Here is a 19,699-nt window from a genome sequence, read left to right on the forward strand (position 1 = left end):
AGATCTCACTCTCGTAAGTGACCGTGAAGGGCTTGACAACCCCTAATCGCGTTGGTTGCGAGTAGCTATCTCTTTGTGCAGGTACGAGGGACTTGCGCGTGGGCTCCTATTGGATTGATACCGTGGTTCTCAAAAACTGAGGGAAATACTTACGCCACTCTGCTGCATCATCCCTTCCTCTTTGGGGAAAACCAACGCAAGCTCAAGACGTAGCAGCAACTTCAAGGATACTTAATGGGCTCGTTTTCCCGTGAGATTCTTGCCCAGGTCGCCACGCTCCAGACGCCGGACGAGGTGTGGCGCACCGTCCACGCCATGTTCGCTGCTCAAAGTCAAGCCCAAGCGATAAACACTCGCATCGAGGTCACCAACCTCAATAAAGGTAACATGTCCATGGCTGATTACCTTGGTAAGATCAAAAGCCTCACCGATGAGGTCGCAAGCACGGCTGCGGCACTCTCTGATCCGGAGATCGTCTCCAAAATCCTCGCTGGCTTGGACATGGAGTACAACCCGGTGGTTTCTGCGCTTGCCGCCAGGGTGGAACCCAGCACCGTCCAAGAGCTCTACAGCCAGCTGCTTAGTTTTGATGCCCGCCTCACCCTCCTCCATGGCGGCGACCTTCGCCAGTCCTCCGTCAACTCAGCCTCTCGTGGCCGCGACCGTGGTCGCGGTCACTAGGGGCAGCGCGGCGGTGGGTGCAGACACGGCGCTCCTCCAGGCGATGGAACCCGCTCTGGCTCCAACGGCGGGGGCGGCTACAACACCAGCGGCAGCGGCGGCTTCAACAACAACAACGGCCGCCGCCCTCCTTCTCATGGTCGCCCTCGCTGCCAGCTTTGCAAAAAGTCTGGCCACAAGGTGATTGACTGCTGGCATCGGTTCGACGAGGACTTCATGCCCAACGCCCGCCATGTTGCTGCTGCAATACGTGAATAGGGCGGTGACGGCGTATGGTACATGGACTCTGGCGCTACGGACCACGTGACAAATGAGCTCGAGCAACTCGCCCTTCGTGAGCAGTACCATGTCAACGATCAGATTCACACCGCCAGCGGTGGAGGTATGGATGTTTGTCACATAAGTCAAGGTTCTATTAATTCCCCTACACTTAAACGTGATCTTGTTCTTAGAGATGTGCTTCATGTTCCACAAGCTGACAAGAACCTTGCATCCATGTCTCATTTAGCCACCGACAATAATGTCTTCTTTGAAACTCACCCTCGCTATTTTTTCATCAAGGATCGGGCAACAAGGGAACTTCTTCATCACGGTAGATGCATTGGAGGGCTCTACCCCATTCCATCCGGAGCACTAGGTCGCAAGCGTCGTCACGTCTACTCCGTCATCAAGCCCTCCTTGGCACGGTGGCATCAATGACTAGGGCACCCATCTTCGATCATTGTCAAACAAATAGTCAATAAAGACAAACTTTCTTTGTCTCGTAGTCCAGTTTGTGAGTCTGTCTATGAAGCTTGTCAATGTGCCAAGAGCCATCAGCTTCCTTATCCCAAGTCAACTAGTGTGTCTCATGCTCCATTAGAACTCATTTTTAGTGATGTATGGGGCTATAACCGAGATTCTTTTGGTAGAAAAAATATTATGTCAGTTTCATCGATGATTATAGCAAGTTCACTTGGATATATTTGCTTCGATATAAATCTAAGGTGTTCTCTATTTTCCAAGAATTCCAGAAACTTGTTGAGCGCCAATTTGATAGAAAAATCCTTGCTGTCCAAAGTGGCTGCGGAGGGGAGTATGAGAAACTCAACTCTTTTTTCGGTAGCATTGGGATAGTACAACATGTATCTTGCCCTCATGCTCATCAACAGAATGGCTCCGCTGAGCGCAAATATCGCCACATTGTTGAAGTTGGCCTTTCTCTTTTAGCTCATGCTCCCATGCCTCTCAAGTACTGGGATGAAGCATTTATCACTGCCGCTTATCTTATCAATAGGCTTCCTAGCAAACTTATTGGCAACACTACTCCGTTAGAGCGTCTCTATCATCAAAAACCTGATTACAACAATCTTAAAATATTTGGGTGTGCTTGTTATCCCAATTTATGTCCCTACAATCATCATAAACTTGAGTTTAGATCCACTCAGTGTTTCTTTCTTGGCTATAGTAACCTTCATAAAGGTTATAAATGTCTTGAAATCTCTATCGAACGTATCTATATTTCTTGTGATGTTGTTTTTGATGAGACACTTTTTCATTTTGCCAAATTGCACCCCAATGCGGGAGCCTTGCGTCGTGCAGAAATTGCACTCCTTTCCGATCCTACCACACTACCTGATCATGGGGGGGGGGGGAATTAAATGAACTTGATCATGTACAAAAATCCCAAGGAAATTCTGATTCTGTTGATATTTGTGCTAATTCACGCTGTCATTTTATGTGTGAGGAAACAAACAAGATGGGCATGGAAACTGCTGCTGATCCGGCTGACAGTAGGCGATCCCAGGCAGATTCGCCCGCCCAACCTGATGTCTCTGGCAGCGCGCGATCCCAGGTGGATCCCCCTGTGCACCTGGACTCACATGGCCTGCTGGCCGACAGCGCTGACTAGGTGGCGCCCAGCAGTCCCGCAGCGTCGCCTTGCGCCAGCCCTGCCGTGTCCTCACCCGCCACGTCTCCACGCGCTGCGTCGCCTGCCAGCCCTGTGCGGGGGGGACGAATCTCCTGCGTGGGCCTCCACAATGCCCGACCGTGGGTGCGTGCCTGACCCCACAGCGGCTGGTCGCGGGTGCGCGCCCGATCTCTCGGCTGATTTGCTGCATGGATTCACCTCGGATCAGGAGCCGGCTGATTCGCTGCATGGATCCACCTCAGATCATGAGCCGGCTGGATCCTCTGTGGAAGCAACTGCTCCTGTGCTGTCTACATCTTCTCTTCGGCAAACACAGTCTCGTTCAGGTATTATCAAGGAAAAAAAGTACAATGATGGTACGATGAGGTATGACAAAATCAAACGTGCCTTTCTTACCACCACCGGTGAACCGATTCATTTGCATGATACTCTTGCTAATAAGGATTGGAAAGAAGGTATGGATAATGAATACAATGCACTTATGAAAAATAAGACTTGGCACTTGGTTCCACCAAAGTATGGAGACAATGTTATTGATTGCAAATGGGTGTATAAGATAAAAAGGAAGTCTGATGGAAGCATAGACAGGTATAAGGCTAGATTAGTTGCCAAAGGATTTAAACAAAGGTTTGGGATTGATTATGAAGATACCTTTAGTCCTGTTGTTAAATCAACTACTATTTGTCTTGTCTTGCTATTGTTGTTTCCAGAGGATGGAGTCTAAGACAGCTAGATGTTCAAAACGCGTTTCTTCATGGTGTTCTTGAGGAAGAAGTGTTCATGCGGCAACAACCAGGTTATGAGAATCCCATCACACCACAACATGTCTGTAAGTTAGATAAAGCTCTGTATGGTTTGAAGCAGGCACCAAGAGCCTGGTACTCCAGACTGAGTATGCAATTGCAACATCTTGGGTTCATACCATCCAAGGCAGATACCTCATTGTTCTTCTTTAATAAAGGCAATGTCACTATCTTTGTGCTTGTTTATGTTGATGATATAATTGTTGCTAGTTCAAGTTCAGATGCCACTACTTGCTTGCTTAAATATCACAAGTTGGAATTTGCTCTCAAGGACTTGGGTGACCTTCACTATTTCCTTGGTATAGTGGTAAAGCAAGTTAAAGATGGCATACTTCTCTCATAGGAAAAATATACAACTGATATTCTCAGGAGAGTAGGATTGGAAAATTGTAAGCCAGTTAACACGCCAATCTCTACCTCAGAAAAGCTTACAGTGGAAAGTGGAGAAGTTCTTGGACCAGAGGATGCAACAAATTATAGGAGTGTTGTAGGTGCTTTGCAGTACTTAACACTCACTCATCCTGATATATCTTATTCAGTAAACAAGGTATGCCAGTATTTACATGCACCTAGAACTACTCATTGGACTGCAGTCAAAAGAATTCTAAGGTATCTCAAGTTCTCAGAAGGTCTTGGACTTAACACTACCAAGTCCTCTTCTATGCTTGTTACTTCATATTCTGATGTAGACTGGGCAGGGTGTGCTGATGATAGAAGGTCTACGGGTGGTTTTGATGTGTTTCTGGGAACTAATCTTGTGTCATGGAGTGCAAGAAAACAAGCCACTATTTCTAGGTCAAGCACAGAGGTTGAATATAAGGCCTTGGCTAATGCTACAGCTGAAGTGATGTGGATACAAGCATTACTCTATGAGCTTGGAATTAAGGCTCCACAAGCTGTGAGGTTATGGTTTGACAATATTGGTGCAACGTATCTCTCAGCAAATCCTGTTTTTCATGCACAGACAAAACATATTGAAGTTGACTTTCATTTTGTCAGAGAAAGAGTAGCTCGAAAGCTTCTTGAGATACGGTTTATTCCCATAGGAGATCAACTCGCAGATGGGTTTACAAAGCCCCTTACCGAGAGAAGGTTGAATGAATTTAAGTACAATCTTAACCTTGGCAAAGCTCCTTGAGGTTTAGATTGAGGGCGGGTGTTGGAATAGACGCATAGGAGTTGTATAGGGATAGAAGTTTGTTTAAATTTTGTATCTCATCTCTATCCCTTCTTCTCATCTAATCTCATTGTAACGACCGTCCTGGTCGATCTCCTGGTCATTCTCTCGATCTCCCCTGTAACTTGTATACCAAGGCTATTGCCCAATATATACATGCGGCCCGAGACAAAGGGTTCTACGCTTCCCAAATACTTTCACCTGGTATCTGAGCCAAGAGGTCTTGAGTTCAAGACCCTGCCAATGCGGTATTAAATAAAACAGTTCCGCGGCCTACATCAATCCCACGTCTAAGGACTAAAATAGACAAGACGTGAGGGGGAGTGTTGAAATATATTGCCCACCTCCCTCCATCAGTTCGGACTTTTGGATGAGTTGGTTGGAGCATGAATTCAACAAAGATGAAAACATGTGCCAACCCCTATGCATAAGTTCATGAGGTCACGGAACTCGCAAGTTGATCACCAAAACATACACCAAGTGGATCACATGATATCCCATTGTCACCACAGATAAGCACATGCAAGACATACATCAAGTGTTCTCAAATCCTTAAAGACTCAATCCGATAAGATAACTTCAAAGGGAAAACTCAATCCATTATAAGAGAGTAGAGGGGGAGAAACATCATAAGATCCAACTATAATAGCAAAGCTCGTGATACATCAAGATCGTGCCAAATCAAGAACACGAGAGAGAGAGATCAAACACATAGCTACTGGTACATACCCTCAGCCCCGAGGGTGAACTACTCCCTCCTCATCATGGAGAGCGCTGAGATGATGAAGATGGCCACCGGAGAGGGATTCCCCCCTCCGGCAGGGTGCCGGAACGGGTCTAGATTGGTTTTCGGTGGCTACGGAGGCTTCTGGCGGAGGAACTCCCGATCTATTTTGCCCCTCGATGTTTTTAGGGTATATGGACATATATAGGCGAAAGAAGTCGGTCAGGGGAGCCACGAGGAGCCCACGAGGGTGGGGGCGCGCCCAGGGGGCAGGCGCGCCTCCCTGCCTTGTGTCCACCTCGAAGCTTCCCTGACGTCTACTCCAAGTCTCCTGGATTGCTTCCGTTCCAAAAATAACTCTCCCAAAGGTTTCATTCCGTTTGGACTCCGTTTGATATTCCTTTTCTTCGAAACACTGAAATAGGCAAGAAAACAGCAATTTGGGTTGGGCCTCCGGTTAATAGGTTAGTCCCAAAAATAATATAAAAGTGTATAATAAAGCCCCATAAACATCGAAAACAGATAATATAATAGCATGGAACAATAAAAAATTATAGATACGTTGGAGACGTATCAGCATCCCCAAGCTTAATTCCTGCTCGTCCTCGAGTAGGTAAATGATAAAAATGGAATTTTTGATGTGGAATGCTCCCTAACATATTTATCAATGTTATTTTCTTTATTGTGGCAAGAATATTCAGATCCATAAGGTTCTAAGACAAAAGTTTAATACTGACATAAAAATAATAATACTTCAAGCATACTAACTAAGCAATTATGTCTTCTCAAAATAACATGGCCAAGGAAAGCTATCCCTACAAAATCATATAGTCTGGCTATGCTCTATCTTCATCACCCAAAATATTTAAATCATGCGCAACCCCGATGACAAGCCAAGCAATTGTTTCATACTTTTGATGTTCCCAAACTTTTTCAATCTTCACGCAATACATGAGCGTGAGCCATGGACATAGTAGTATAGGTGGAATAGAATGGTGGTTGTGGAGAAGACAAAAAGGAGAAGATAGTCTCACATCAACTAGGCGTATCAACGGGCTATGGAGATGCCCATCAATAGATATCAATGTGAGTGAGTAGGAATTGCCATGCAACGGATGCACTAGAGCTAATAGTGTATGAAATCTCAAAAAGAAACTAACTGGGTGTGCATCCAATTCGCTTGCTCATGAAGACCTAGGGCATTTTGAGGAAGCCCATCATTGGAATATACAAGCCAAGTTTTATAATGAAAGATTCCCACTAGTATATGAAAGTGACAACATAGGAGACTCTCCATCATGAAGATCATGGTGCTACTTTGAAGCACAAGTGTGGTAAAAGGATAGTAGCATTGCCCCTTATCTCTTTTTCTCTCATTGTTTTTTGGCCTTCTCCTTTTTTATGGCCTCTTTTTTCTCTTTTTTAATTTTTCGTCCGGTGTCTCATCTCGACTTGTGGGGAAATCATAGTCTCCATCATCCTTTCCTCACATGGGACAATGCTCTAATAATGATGTTCGTTACACTTTTATTTACTTACAACTCAAGAATTACAACTTGATAATTAGAACAAAATATGACTATATGAATGCCTCCGGCGGTGTACCGGGATGTGCAATGACTCATGAGTGACATGTATGAAAGAATTATGAACAATGGCTTTGCCACAAATACGATGTCAACTACATGATCATGCAAAGAAATATGACAATGATGGAGCGTGTCTAAATAATAGGAACGATGGAAAGTTGCATGGCAATATATCTCGGAATGGCTGTGGAAATTCCATAATAGGTAGGTATGGTGGCTGTTTTGAGGAAGGTAAATGGTGGGTTTATGGTACCGGCGAAAGTTGCGCGGTACTAGAGAGGTTAGCAATGGTGGAAGAGTGAGAGCGCGTATAATACATGGACTCAACATTAGTCATAAAGAACTCACATACTTATTGCAAAATCTATTAGTTATCGAAACAAAGTACTACGTGCATGCTCCTAGGGGGATAGATTGGTAGGAAAAGACCATCGCTCGTCCCCGACTTCCACTCATAAGGAAGACAGTCAAAAAATAAATCATGCTCTGACTTCATCACATAACGGTTCACCATACGTGCATGCTACGGGAATCACAAACTTCAACACAAGTATTTCTCAAATTCACAACTACTCAACTAGCATGACTCTAATATCACCATCTCTGTATCTCAAAACAATTATCAAGTATCAAACTTCTCATAGTATTCAATGCACTTATATGAAATTTTTTATTATGCCTAAAAGCACATTACCATGTTTTTATAAAATATTCTCAAAATAATATAAGTGAAGCACGAGAGTTCATCTATTTCTTCAAAATAAAACCACCGTCGTGCTCTAAAAGGATATAAGTGAAGCACTAGAGGAAATGACAAAATACTCCAAAAGATATAAGTGAAGATCAATGAGTAGTCGAATAATTATGCAACCATGTGAATACTCTCTAACATTTAAGAATTTAAGATCTTGGTATTTTATTCAAACAGCAAGCAAAACTAAATAAAACGCTCCAAGCAAAACACATATCATGTGGTGAATAAAAAAATTGCTCCAAGTAAAGTTACCGATGAACGAAGACGAAAGAGGGGATGCCTTCCGGGGCATACCCAAGCTTAGGCTCTTGGTTGTCCTTTAATATTACCTTTGGGTGCCTTGGGCATCCCCAATCTTAGGCTCTTTCCATTCCTTATTCCATAGTCCATCGAATCTTTACCCAAAACTTGAAAACTTCACAACACAAAACTTAACAGAAAACTCGTGAGCTTCATTAGTATAAGAAAATAAATCACCACTTAGGTACTGTTGTGAACTCATTGTTTATCTATATTGGTGTTAAACCTACTGTATTCCAACTTTTATATGGTTCATAAACTCTATTACTAGCCATAGATTCATCAAAATAAGCAAACAACACACGAAAAACAGAAATCTGTCCAAAACAGAACAGTCTGTAGTAATATGTAGGTTTCGAATACTTATGGAACCCCAAAAATTCTAAAATAAATTTCTGGGCGTGAGGAATTTATCTATTAATCATCTTCAAAAAGAATTAACTAAATAGCACTCTCCATTAAAAATGGAAGCAAATCTCATGAGCGCTAAAGTTTCTGTTTTTTATAGCAAGATCGCAAAGACTTTCCCCAAGTCTTCCCAAAGGTTCTACTTGGCACAAACACTAATTAAAACATAAAACCACATATAAACAGAGGCTATATGAATTATTTATTACTAAACAGGAGCAAAAAGAAAAGAACAAAAATAAAATTGGGTTGCCTCCCAACAAGCGCTATCGTTTAACGCCCCTAGCTAGGCATGATGATTTCAATGATGCTCACATAAAAGATAAGAATTGAAACATAAAGAGAGCATCATGAAGAATATGACTAGCACATTTAAGTCTAACCCACTTCCTACGCATAGGGATTTTGTAAACAAACAACTTATGGGAACAATAATCAACTAGCATAGGAAGGCAAAACAAGCATAACTTTAAAACTTTAAGCACATAGAGAGGAAACTTGATATTATTGCAATTCCTACAAGCATATATTCCTCCCTCATAATAATTTTCAGTAGCATCATGAATGAATTCAACAATATAACCATCACATAAAAGCATTCTTTTCATGATCTACAAGCATAGAACTTTTATTACTCTCCACATAAGCAAAATTCTTCTCATTCGGAATAGTGGGAGCATCATAAGAAACTCGAATACTATAAATTGTTTCCACATTAAAGGAGTAATGTTCAGAAAAAAGGGTAGTCATAATCATGACAAGCTTTATAAATATAATAATCTCTACTTTTTATAGCATAAGTATCATCACAATAATCATCATAAGTAGCAATGTTGTTCTCATCATAATCAATTCAAACCTCTTCCAAGATAGTGGAATCATTACTAAATAAAGTCATGACCTCTCCAAATCCACTTTCATAATTGTCATAATAAGACTCAACATCCTCTAAAATAGTGGGATCATTACTTCCTAAAGTTGACATTCTTCCAAACCCACTTTCATCAATATAACCATCATAAATGGGAGGCATCCTATCATCATAATAAATTTGCTCATAAAAACTTGGGAGACTAAAAATATCATCTTCATTAAACATAGCATCCCCAAGCTTGGGACAAACATTAATTGCAGAAAATATATTCTCATGCATGTCATTCTCATCAAACATAGCATACCCAAGCTTGGCCCTTTTCATATCATAAGCGTAATCACTCTCATCATTAATAGAATGGATAGCACCAATGGTATAGCAATTATCATCATCACAATGAGTAATAGGAGCAACATCATTTGGGAGAGATACCTTTTTACCTTTGCTTCTCCGTCTTTTCTTTTTCTTCTTCACATTCTGTATGGGTTCAATCCCCTTTTTTGAGCTCCTTATTAATGAGATTGGTTGAATAGGAGGCTCCTCCTCGTTACCTGATTCATCATAAGAAATAATAGGAGGATATTCGGAAGCCTCTTCCCTTTCATTAGTGTTCTCTTCATCCTCTATTTGTTTTCTTTTCTTTATGTAATTGGCAATATAAGGATTTTCAATGCAATTCACCGCACAATACATAAAAAATTCTTCTAGATCAATATCGAGGAATTTCTCAAGCTTATATTCTGGAATATGCTTAGTTATACGTTTCATTTCTTCATAACCCAAAAGCAAACTAAATTCATTATGATGTGCAAGGGAAATCAAATCATCACAATTTTTGGACACGATACAATCATGAAACAATTTGCATTGGAGATTTAAATGACCATGTTCATTGCAAAGTTCACAAGTATGGCGAAGAAATTTTAAATTTTCAGCACAAACAGCTAGCCTCTCTTGCAACCATTTAGTTTCCAAATACTTATGCCTCTTGCAAAATCTATTTTCCCTAATTGGTGTGTACTTGCAAACTCTATGCACTCCACAAAAATTAACATGCTTATAAGAGACATTTTCATCATGACTAGTGCAATCATCATTAGTACCATGGATATTCAAAGAGTTCATACTAACAACATTGCAATCATGCTCATCATCCAAAGATTTAGTGCCAAACATTCTAATGCATTCTTACTCTAGCAATTGAGCACAATTATCGGAATCCTTATTCTCATGAAAGATATTAAAAACATGAAGCATATGAGGTACCCTCAATTCCATGTTTTTTGTAGTTTTCTTTTATAAACTAAACTAGTGATAAAACAAGAAACAAAAAGATTCGATTGCAAGATCTAAAGATATACCTTCAAGCGCTAACCTCCCCGGCAACGGCGCCAGAATACTACACAACCTTCTTCTTGTAGACATTGTTGGGCCTTCAAGTGCAGAGGTTTGTAGGACAGTAGCAAATTTCCCTCAAGTGGATGACCTAAGGTTTATCAATCCGTGGGAGGCGTAGGATGAATATGGTCTCTCTCAAGCAACCCTGCAACCAAATAACAAAGAGTCTCTTGTGTCCCCAACACACCCAATACAATGGTAAATTGTATAGGTGCACTAGTTCAGCGAAGAGATGGTGATACAAGTGCAATATGGATGGTAGATAAAGGTTTTTGTAATCTGAAAATATAAAAACAGCAAGGTAACTAATGATAAAAGTGAGCACAAACGGTATTGCAATGCTAAGAAACAAGGCCTAGGGTTCATACTTTCACTAGTGCAAGTTCTCTCAACAATAATAACATAATTGGATCATATGACTATCCCTCAACATGCAACAAAGAGTCACTCCAAAGTCACTAATAGCGGAGAACAAATGAAGAGATTATTGTAGGGTACGAAACCACCTCAAAGTTATTCTTTCTGACCGATCTATTCAAGAGTCCGTAGTAAAATAACATGAAGCTATTCTTTCCGTTCAATCTATCATAGAGTTCGTACTAGAATAACACCTCAAGACACAAATCAACCAAAACCCTAAGGTCACCTAGATACTCGAATGTCACCTCAAGTATCCGTGGGTATGATTATACGATATGCATCACACAATCTCAGATTCATCTATTCAACCAACACAAGGAACTTCAAAGAGTGCCCCAAAGTTTCTACCGGAGAGTCAAGATGAAAACGTGTGCCAACCCCTATGCATAAGTTCACGAGGTCACGGAACTCGCAAGTTGATCACCAAAACATACATAAAGTGGATCACGTGATATCCCATTGTCACCACAAATAAGCACATGCAAGACATACATCAAGTGTTCTCAAATCGTTGAAGACTCAATCCGATAAGATAACTTCAAAGGGAAAACTCAATCCATTACAAGAGAGTAGAGGGGGAGAAACATCATAAGATCCAACTATAATAGGGAAGCTGGCGATACATCAAGATCGTGCCAACTCAAGAACACGAGAGAGAGAGAGAGAGAGAGATCAAACACATAGCTACTGGTACATACCCTCAGCCCCAAGGGTGAACAACTCCCTCCTCGTCATGGAGAGCGCTGGGATGATGAAGATGGCCACCGGAGAGGGATTCCCCCCTCCGGCAGGGTGCCGAAATGGGTATAGATTGGTTTTCGGTGGCTACGGAGGCTTCTAGCGGCGGAACTCCCGATCTATTTTTCCCTTCGATGTTTTTAGGGTATATGGACATATATAGGCAAAAGAAGTCAGTCAGGGGAGCCACGAGGGGCCTAGGAGGGTGGGGGAGCGCCCAGGGGGCAGGCGCGCCTCCTTGCCTCATGGCCACCTCGAAGCTTGCCTAACGTCTACTCCAAGTCTCATGGATTGCTTCCGTTCCAAAAATAACTCTCCCGAAGGTTTCATTCCATTTGGACTCCGTTTGATATTCCTTTTCTTCGAAACACTGAAATAGGCAAGAAAACAGTAATTTGTGTTGGGCCTCCAGTCAATAGGTTAGTCCCAAAAATAATATAAAAGTGTACAATAAAGCCCATAAACATCCAAACCAGATAATATAATAGCATGGAACAATCAAAAATTATAGATACGTTGGAGACGTATCAGCTACCAAATGTCACAACATACCTGAGTGATTATAAAGGTGCTCTACAGGTGTCTCCGATGGTACTTGTTGAGTTGGCATAGATCAAGATTAGGATTTGTCACTCCGATTGTCGGAGAGGTATCTCTGGGCCCTCTTGGTAATGCACATCACTATAAGCCTTGCAAGCAATGCAACTAATGAGTTAGTTGCGGGATGATGTATTACGGAACGAGTAAAGAGACTTGCCAGTAACGAGATTGAACAAGGTATTGAGATACCGATGATTGAATCTCGGGCAAGTAACATACCGATGATAAAGGGAACAACGTATACCGTTATGCGGTCTGACCGATAAAGATCTTCATAGAATATGTAGGAACCAATATGAGCATCCAGGTTCCGCTATTGGTTATTGACCGGAGACGTGTCTCGGTCATGTCTACGTATTTCTCGAACCCGCAGGGTCCGCACGCTTAACGTTCGGTGACGATCGGTATTATGAGTTTATGTGTTTTGATGTATCGAAGGTAGTTCAGACTCCCAGATATGATCACGGACATGACGAGGAGTCTCGAAATGGTCGAGACATAAAGACCGGTATATTGGAAGCCTATCAGAATAGTTCCGGCCCTCCCCTCCTCCAATCCTTTATATACGTGGCCAAGAGGCACCCCTAGACACACAAGTTGATCATTGATCTTTTAGCCGTGTGCGGTGCCCCCCTCCACCATAATCCACCTCGGTCATATTGTAGCGGTGCTTAGGCGAAGCCCTACATCGGTAGCTTCATCAACACCGCCATCACGTCGTTGTGCTGACAGAACTCTCCCTCAAAGCTCTACTGGATCGTGAGTTCGTGGGATGTCACCGAGCTGAACGTGTGCAGATCATGGAGGTGTCGTACGTTCGGTACTAGGATCGGTCGATCATGAAGACGTACGACTACATCAACCGTGTTGTCATAACGCTTCTGCTTACGGTCTACGAGGGTACATGGACGACACTCTTCCCTCTCATTGCTATGCATCACCATGATCTTGCGTGTGCGTAGGAAATTTTTTGAAATTATTGTGTTCCCCAACAGTGAGATCCGAGCCAGGTTTATGCGTAGATGTCATATGCATGAGTAGAACACAAAGGAGTTGTGGGCGTGGGTATATACATATTTCTTGTCGTCACTAGTTGATTCTTGATTCAGCGGCATTGTTGGATGAAGCGGCCCAGACCGACATTACGCGTACGCTTACGCGAGACTGGTTCTACCGACGTGCTTCGCACACAGGTGGCTAGTGGGTGTTTATTTCTCCAGCTTTAGTTGAATCCGATTCAATGAACAGGGTTCTTTCTTAATATCAAAAGGCAATCACTATACCGTGTTGTGGTTTTTTGATGCGTAGGTAAGAACGGTTCTTGCTCAGCCCGTAGCAGCCACGTAAATCTTGCAACAACAAAGCAGAGGACGTCTAACTTGTTTTTACAGGGCATGCTGTGATGTGATATGGTCAAGACATGATGCTAAATTTTATTGTATGAGATGATCATGTTTTGTAACACAGTTATCGGCAACTGGCAGGAGCCATATGGTTGTCGTTGATACGTCTCCAACGTATCTATAATTTTTGATTGCTCCATGCTATATTATCTACTGTTTTGGACATTATTCGGCTTTATTATCCACTTTTATATTATTTTTGGGACTATCCTATTAACCGGAGGCCCAGCCCAGAATTGTTGTTTTTTGCCTGTTTAGGGTTTCGAATAAAAGGAATATCAAACGGAGTCCAAACGGAATGAAACTTTTGGGAACGTGATTTTTAGGAAGATTATGATCCGGGAGACTTGGACCCTACGTCAAGAAATAAAAGAGGAGGCCAGGAGGTAGGGGGCGCGCCTCCCCCCCCCCAGGCGCGCCCTCCACCCTCGTGGGCCCCCTGTTGCTCCACCGATGTACTCCTTCCTCCTATATATACCTACGTACCCCCAAACGATCAGAGACGGAGCCAAAAACCTAATTCCACCGCCGCAACTTTCTGTATCCACGAGATCCCATCTTGGGGCCTATTCCGCAGCTCCGCCGGAGGGGGCATCGATCACGGAGGGCTTCTACATCAACACCATAGCCCCTCCGATGAAGTGTGAGTAGTTTACCTCAGACCTACGGGTCCATAGTTAGTAGCTAGATGGCTTCTTCTCTCTTTTTGGATCTCAATACAATGTTCTCCCCCTCTCTTGTGGAGAACTATTCAATGTAATCTTCTTTTTGCGGTGTGTTTGTTGAGACCGATGAATTGTGGGTTTATGATCAAGTCTCTATGAATAATATTTGAATCTTCTCTGAATTCTTTTATGTATGATTGGTTATATTTGCAAGTCTCTTCGAATTATCAGTTTGGTTTGGCCTATTAGATTGATCTTTCTTGCAATGGGAGAAGTGCTTAGCTTTGGGTTCAATCTTGCGGTGTCCTTTCCCAGTGACAGTAGGGGCAGCAAGGCACGTATTGTATTGTTGCCATCGAGGATAACAAGATGGGGTTTTCTTCATATTGCATGAGTCTATCCCTCTACATCATGTCATCTTGCTTAAGGCGTTACTCTGTTTTTAACTTAATACTCTAGATGCATGCTGGATAGCGGTCGATGAGTGGAGTAATAGTAGTAGATGCAGGCAGGAGTCGGTCTACTTGTCTCGGGCGTGATGCCTATATACAAGATCATACCTAGATATTCTCATAACTATGCTCAATTCTGTCAATTGCTCAACAGTAATTTGTTCACCCACCGTAGAATACTTATGCTCTCGAGAGAAGCCAGTAGTGAAACCTATGGCCCCTGGGTCTATCTTCATCATATTAATCTCCTACTACTTAGTTATTTCCTTTGCTATTTACTTTGCCTTTATTTTACTTTGCATCTTTATCATAAAAATACAAAAATATTATCTTATCATATCTATCAGATCTCACTCTCATAAGTGGCCTTATAGGGATTGACAACCCCTATTTGCATTGGTTGCGAGGATTTATTTGTTTTGTGCAGGTACGAGGGACTCGCGCGTATCCTCCTACTGGATTGATACCTTGGTTCTCAAAAACTGAGTTAAATACTTATGCTACTTTGCTGCATCATCCCTTCCTCTTTGGGGAAAACCAATGCAGTGCTCAAGAGGTAGCAAGAAGGATTTCTGGCGCCGTTGCTGGGGAGGTCTACGCAAAAGTCAACATACCAAGTACCCATCACATACCCTTATCTCCCGCATTACATTATTTGCCATTTGCCTCTCGTTTTCCTCTCCCCCACTTCACCCTTGCCGTTTTATTCGCCCCCTCTCTCTCTATCCTCCCTCTCTTTCTCTATTTGACTCTTTTTGCCCGCTTGCTTTTTGTTTGCTTGTGTGTTAGTGTGCTTGCTTGTCATGATGGCTCAAGATAATACTAAATTGTGTGACTTCACCAATACCAACAACAATGATTTTATTAGCACTATGATTGCTCGTCTTACCGATGTTGAATCTTGTGAAATTAATACTGCTTTGCTGAATCTTGTCATGAAAGATCCGTTTTCCGGCCTTCCTAGTGAAGATGCCGCTACCCATCTAAATAGCTTCGTTGATTTGTGTGATATGCAAAAGAAGAAGGATGTGGATAATGATATTGTTAAATTGAAGCTATTTCCTTTTTCGCTTAGAGATCGTGCTAAAGCTTGGTTTTCGTCTTTGCCTAAAAATAGTATTGATATAGTATTGATTCATGGAACAAGTGCAAAGATGCTTTTATCTCTAAGTATTTTCCTCCCGCTAAGATCATCTCTCTTAGAAACGATATTATGAATTTTAAGCAACTTGATCATGAACATGTTGCACAAGCTTGGGAGAGAATGAAACTAATGATACATAATTGCCCTACTCATGGTTTAAATTTGTGGACGATTATACAAAAAATTTATGCCAGATTGAATTTTGCTTCTAGAAATCTTCTAGATTCGGCCGCGGGAGGAACTTTTATGGAAATCACTTTAGGAGAAGCTACTAAACTCCTAGATAATATTATGGTTAATTATTCTCAATGGCATACTAAAAGTTCTACTAATAAAAAGGTGCGTGCGATAGAAGAAATTAATGTCTTGAGTGGAAAGATGGATGAACTTATGAAATTATTTGCTAATAAAAGTGTTTCTTCTGATCCTAATGATATGCCCTTGTCTACTTTGATTGAGAATAATAATGAATCTATGGATGTGAATTTTGTTGGTAGGAACAATTTTGGTAACAATGCGTATAGAGGAAATTTTAATCCTAGGTCTTATCCTAGTAATCCCTCTAATAATTATGGTAATTCCTACAACAATTCTTATGGAAATTATAACAAGATGCCCTCTGATTTTGAATCTAATATTAAAGAATTTATTACTTCGCAAAAGAATTTTAATGCTATGATTAAAGAAAAATTTCTTAAGATTGATGACTTGGCTAGGAACATTGATAGAATTTCTCTTGATGTTGATTCTTTGAAACTTAGATCTATTCCACCTAAGCATGATATCAATGAGTCTCTCGAAGCCATGAGAATTTCCATTGATGAGTGCAAAGAAAGAACCGCTAGGATGCGTGCTAAGAAAGATGCCTTTATAAGAGTGTGTTCTTCTAGTTCCTATGAAAATAAAGATGAAGATCTAAAAGTTATTGATGTGTCCCCTATTAAATCTTTGTTTTTCAATATGAATCTTTATAATGATGGGACTGAATATGATCCACCTTTACCTAGAAGGCGTTCCAAGAATTCGGAATTTGTTGATCTTGATACTAAAATTGATAAAAGTGGGATTGTAGAAATTAAAACCCTAGATGTTGCTAGACCAACTATTATGGATTTCAAGGAATTTAACTATTAAAATTGATCTTTGATTGATTGTATTTCCTTGTTACAATCAGTGCTAAATTCTCCTCACGCTTATAGTCAAAATAAAGCGTTTACTAAACATATCGTTGATGCCTTGATGCAATCTTATGAAGAAAAACTTGAATTGGAAGTTTATATCCCTAGAAAACTTTATGATGAGTGGGAACCAACTATTAAAATTAAAATTAAAGATCATGAATGCTATGCTTTATGTTATTTGGGTGCTAGTGTTTCCACGATTCCAAAGACTTTGTGTGATTTGTTAGGTTTCCGTGATTTTGATAATTGCTCTTTAAACTTGCACCTTCTGGAGTCCACCATTAAGAAACCTATGGGAATAATTAATGATGTTATTATTGTTGCAAATAGGAATTATGTGTCCGTAGATTTTATCGTTCTTGACATAGATTGCAATCCTTCATGTCCTATTATTCTTGGTAGACCTTTCCTTAGAACGGTTGGTGCAATTATTGATATGAAGGAACGAAATATTAGATTCCAATTTCCATTAAGGAAAGGCATGGAACACCTTCCTAGAAAGAAAATTAAATTACCTTATGAATCTATTATGAGAGCCATTTATGGATTGCCTACCAAAGATGGCAATACCTAGATCTATCCTTGCTTGTTATGCCTAGCTAGGGGCGTTAAACGATAGCGCTTGTTGGGAGGCAACCCAATTTTATTTTTATTCCTTACTTTTTTCTCCTGTTTAGTAATAAATAATTTATCTATCCTATGTTTTTGTTGTGTTTTTTGTGTTTAATTAGTGTTTGTGCCAAGTAGAACCGTTGGGAAGACTTGGGGAAAGTCTTGTTACACTTGCTGTAAAAAACAGAAACTTTAGCGCTCACGAGAACTGATGTCATTTTTATTTGGAAAGTGATATTTAGTTAATTCTTTTTGCAGATTATTAATAGATAAATTCCTCACGTCCAGCATTTTATTTTAGAATTTTTGGGGTTCCAGATCTTGTGCTAACTACATATTACTACAGACTGTTCTGTTTTTGACAGATTCTGTTTTTTGTGTGTTGTTTGCTTATTTTGATGAATCTATGGCTAGTAAAATAGTTTATAAACCATAGAGAAATTGTAATAAAGTAGGTATAACACCAATATAAATAAATAATGAGTTAATTACAGTACCTTGAAGTGGTATTTTATTTTCTTTCGCTAACGGAGCTCACGAGATTTTCTACTTTAAGTTTTGTGTTGTGAAGTTTTCAAGTTTTGGGTAAAGATTTGATGGATTATGGAACAAGGAGTGGCAAGAGCCTAAGCTTGAGGGTGCCCATGGAACCCCCAAGATAATCTAAGGACACCTAAAAGCCAAAGCTTGGGGATGCCCCGGAAGGCATCCCCTCTTTCGTCTACTTCTATCGGTAACTTTACTTGGAGCTATATTTTTATTCGCCACATGATATGTGTTTTGCTTGGAGCATCTTGTATTATTTGAGTCTTTGCTTGTTAGTTTACCACAATCATCCTTGATGTACACACCTTTTGAGAGAGCCATACATGATTTGGAATTTGTTAGAATACTCTATGTGCTTCGCTTATATCTTTTGAGTTATATAATTTTGCTCTAGTACTTCACTTATATCTTTTAGAGAACGGTGGTGGATTTGTTTTATAGAAACTATTGATATCTCATGCTTCACTTAGATTATTTTGAGAGTCTTAATAGCATGGTAATTTGCTTAAAATCCTAATATGCTAGGTATTCAAGAATAAAAATTTCTCTTATGAGTGTGTTGAATACTATGATAAGTTTGATACTTGATAATGTTTTGAGATATGGAGATGGTGATATTAAAGTCATGCTAGTTGAGTAGTTGTGAATTTGAGAAATACTTGTGTTGAAGCTTGTGATTCCCGTAGCATGCACGTATGGTGAACCGCTATGTGATGAAGTCGGAGCATGATTTATTTATTGATTGTCTTCCTTATGAGTGGCGGTCGGGGACGAGCGGTGGTCTTTTCCTACCAATCTATCCCCCTAGGAGCATGCGCGTAATACTTTGCTTTGATAACTTGTAGATTTTTTCAATAAGTATATGAGTTCTTTATGACTAATGTTGAGTCCATGGATTATGCGCACTCTCACCCTTCCACCTTTGCTAGCCTCTCTAATAACTTGCACCTTTCGCCGGTATCATACACCCACCATATACCTTCCTCAAAACAGCCACCATACCTACCTATTATGGCATTTCCATAGCCATTCCGAGATATATTGCCATGCAACTTTCCACCGTTCCATTATCAAGTTGTAATTGTTGAGTTGTAAGAAAAATAAAAGTGTGATGATCATCATTATTAGAGCATTGTCCCAGTAAGGAAAGGATGATGGAGACTATGATTCCCCCACAAGTCGGGATGAGACTCCGGACGAAAAATAAAAAGAGGACAAAGAAGCCCAAATAAAAAAGGCCATAAAAAAAGAGAAAAGGCCCAAATAAAAAAATAAAAAAAATGAGAGAAAAAGAGAGAAGGGACAATGTTACTATCCT

The 19,699-nt window shown here is 40.8% G+C and overlaps 1 pseudogene; it reads left to right on the forward strand.

Annotated features, from left to right (window-relative positions):
• Nucleotides 1–453: 453 nt before the first annotated feature.
• LOC125511832 (small nucleolar RNA Z247) lies at nt 454–592 on the forward strand (annotated as a pseudogene).
• The last annotated feature ends 19,107 nt before the right edge of the window (nt 593–19,699 follow it).

Source organism: Triticum urartu, chromosome 5A, assembly GCF_056163025.1.
Source record: "Triticum urartu cultivar PI428250 chromosome 5A, HENAU_Tu73, whole genome shotgun sequence".
Taxonomy (NCBI): domain Eukaryota; kingdom Viridiplantae; phylum Streptophyta; class Magnoliopsida; order Poales; family Poaceae; genus Triticum; species Triticum urartu.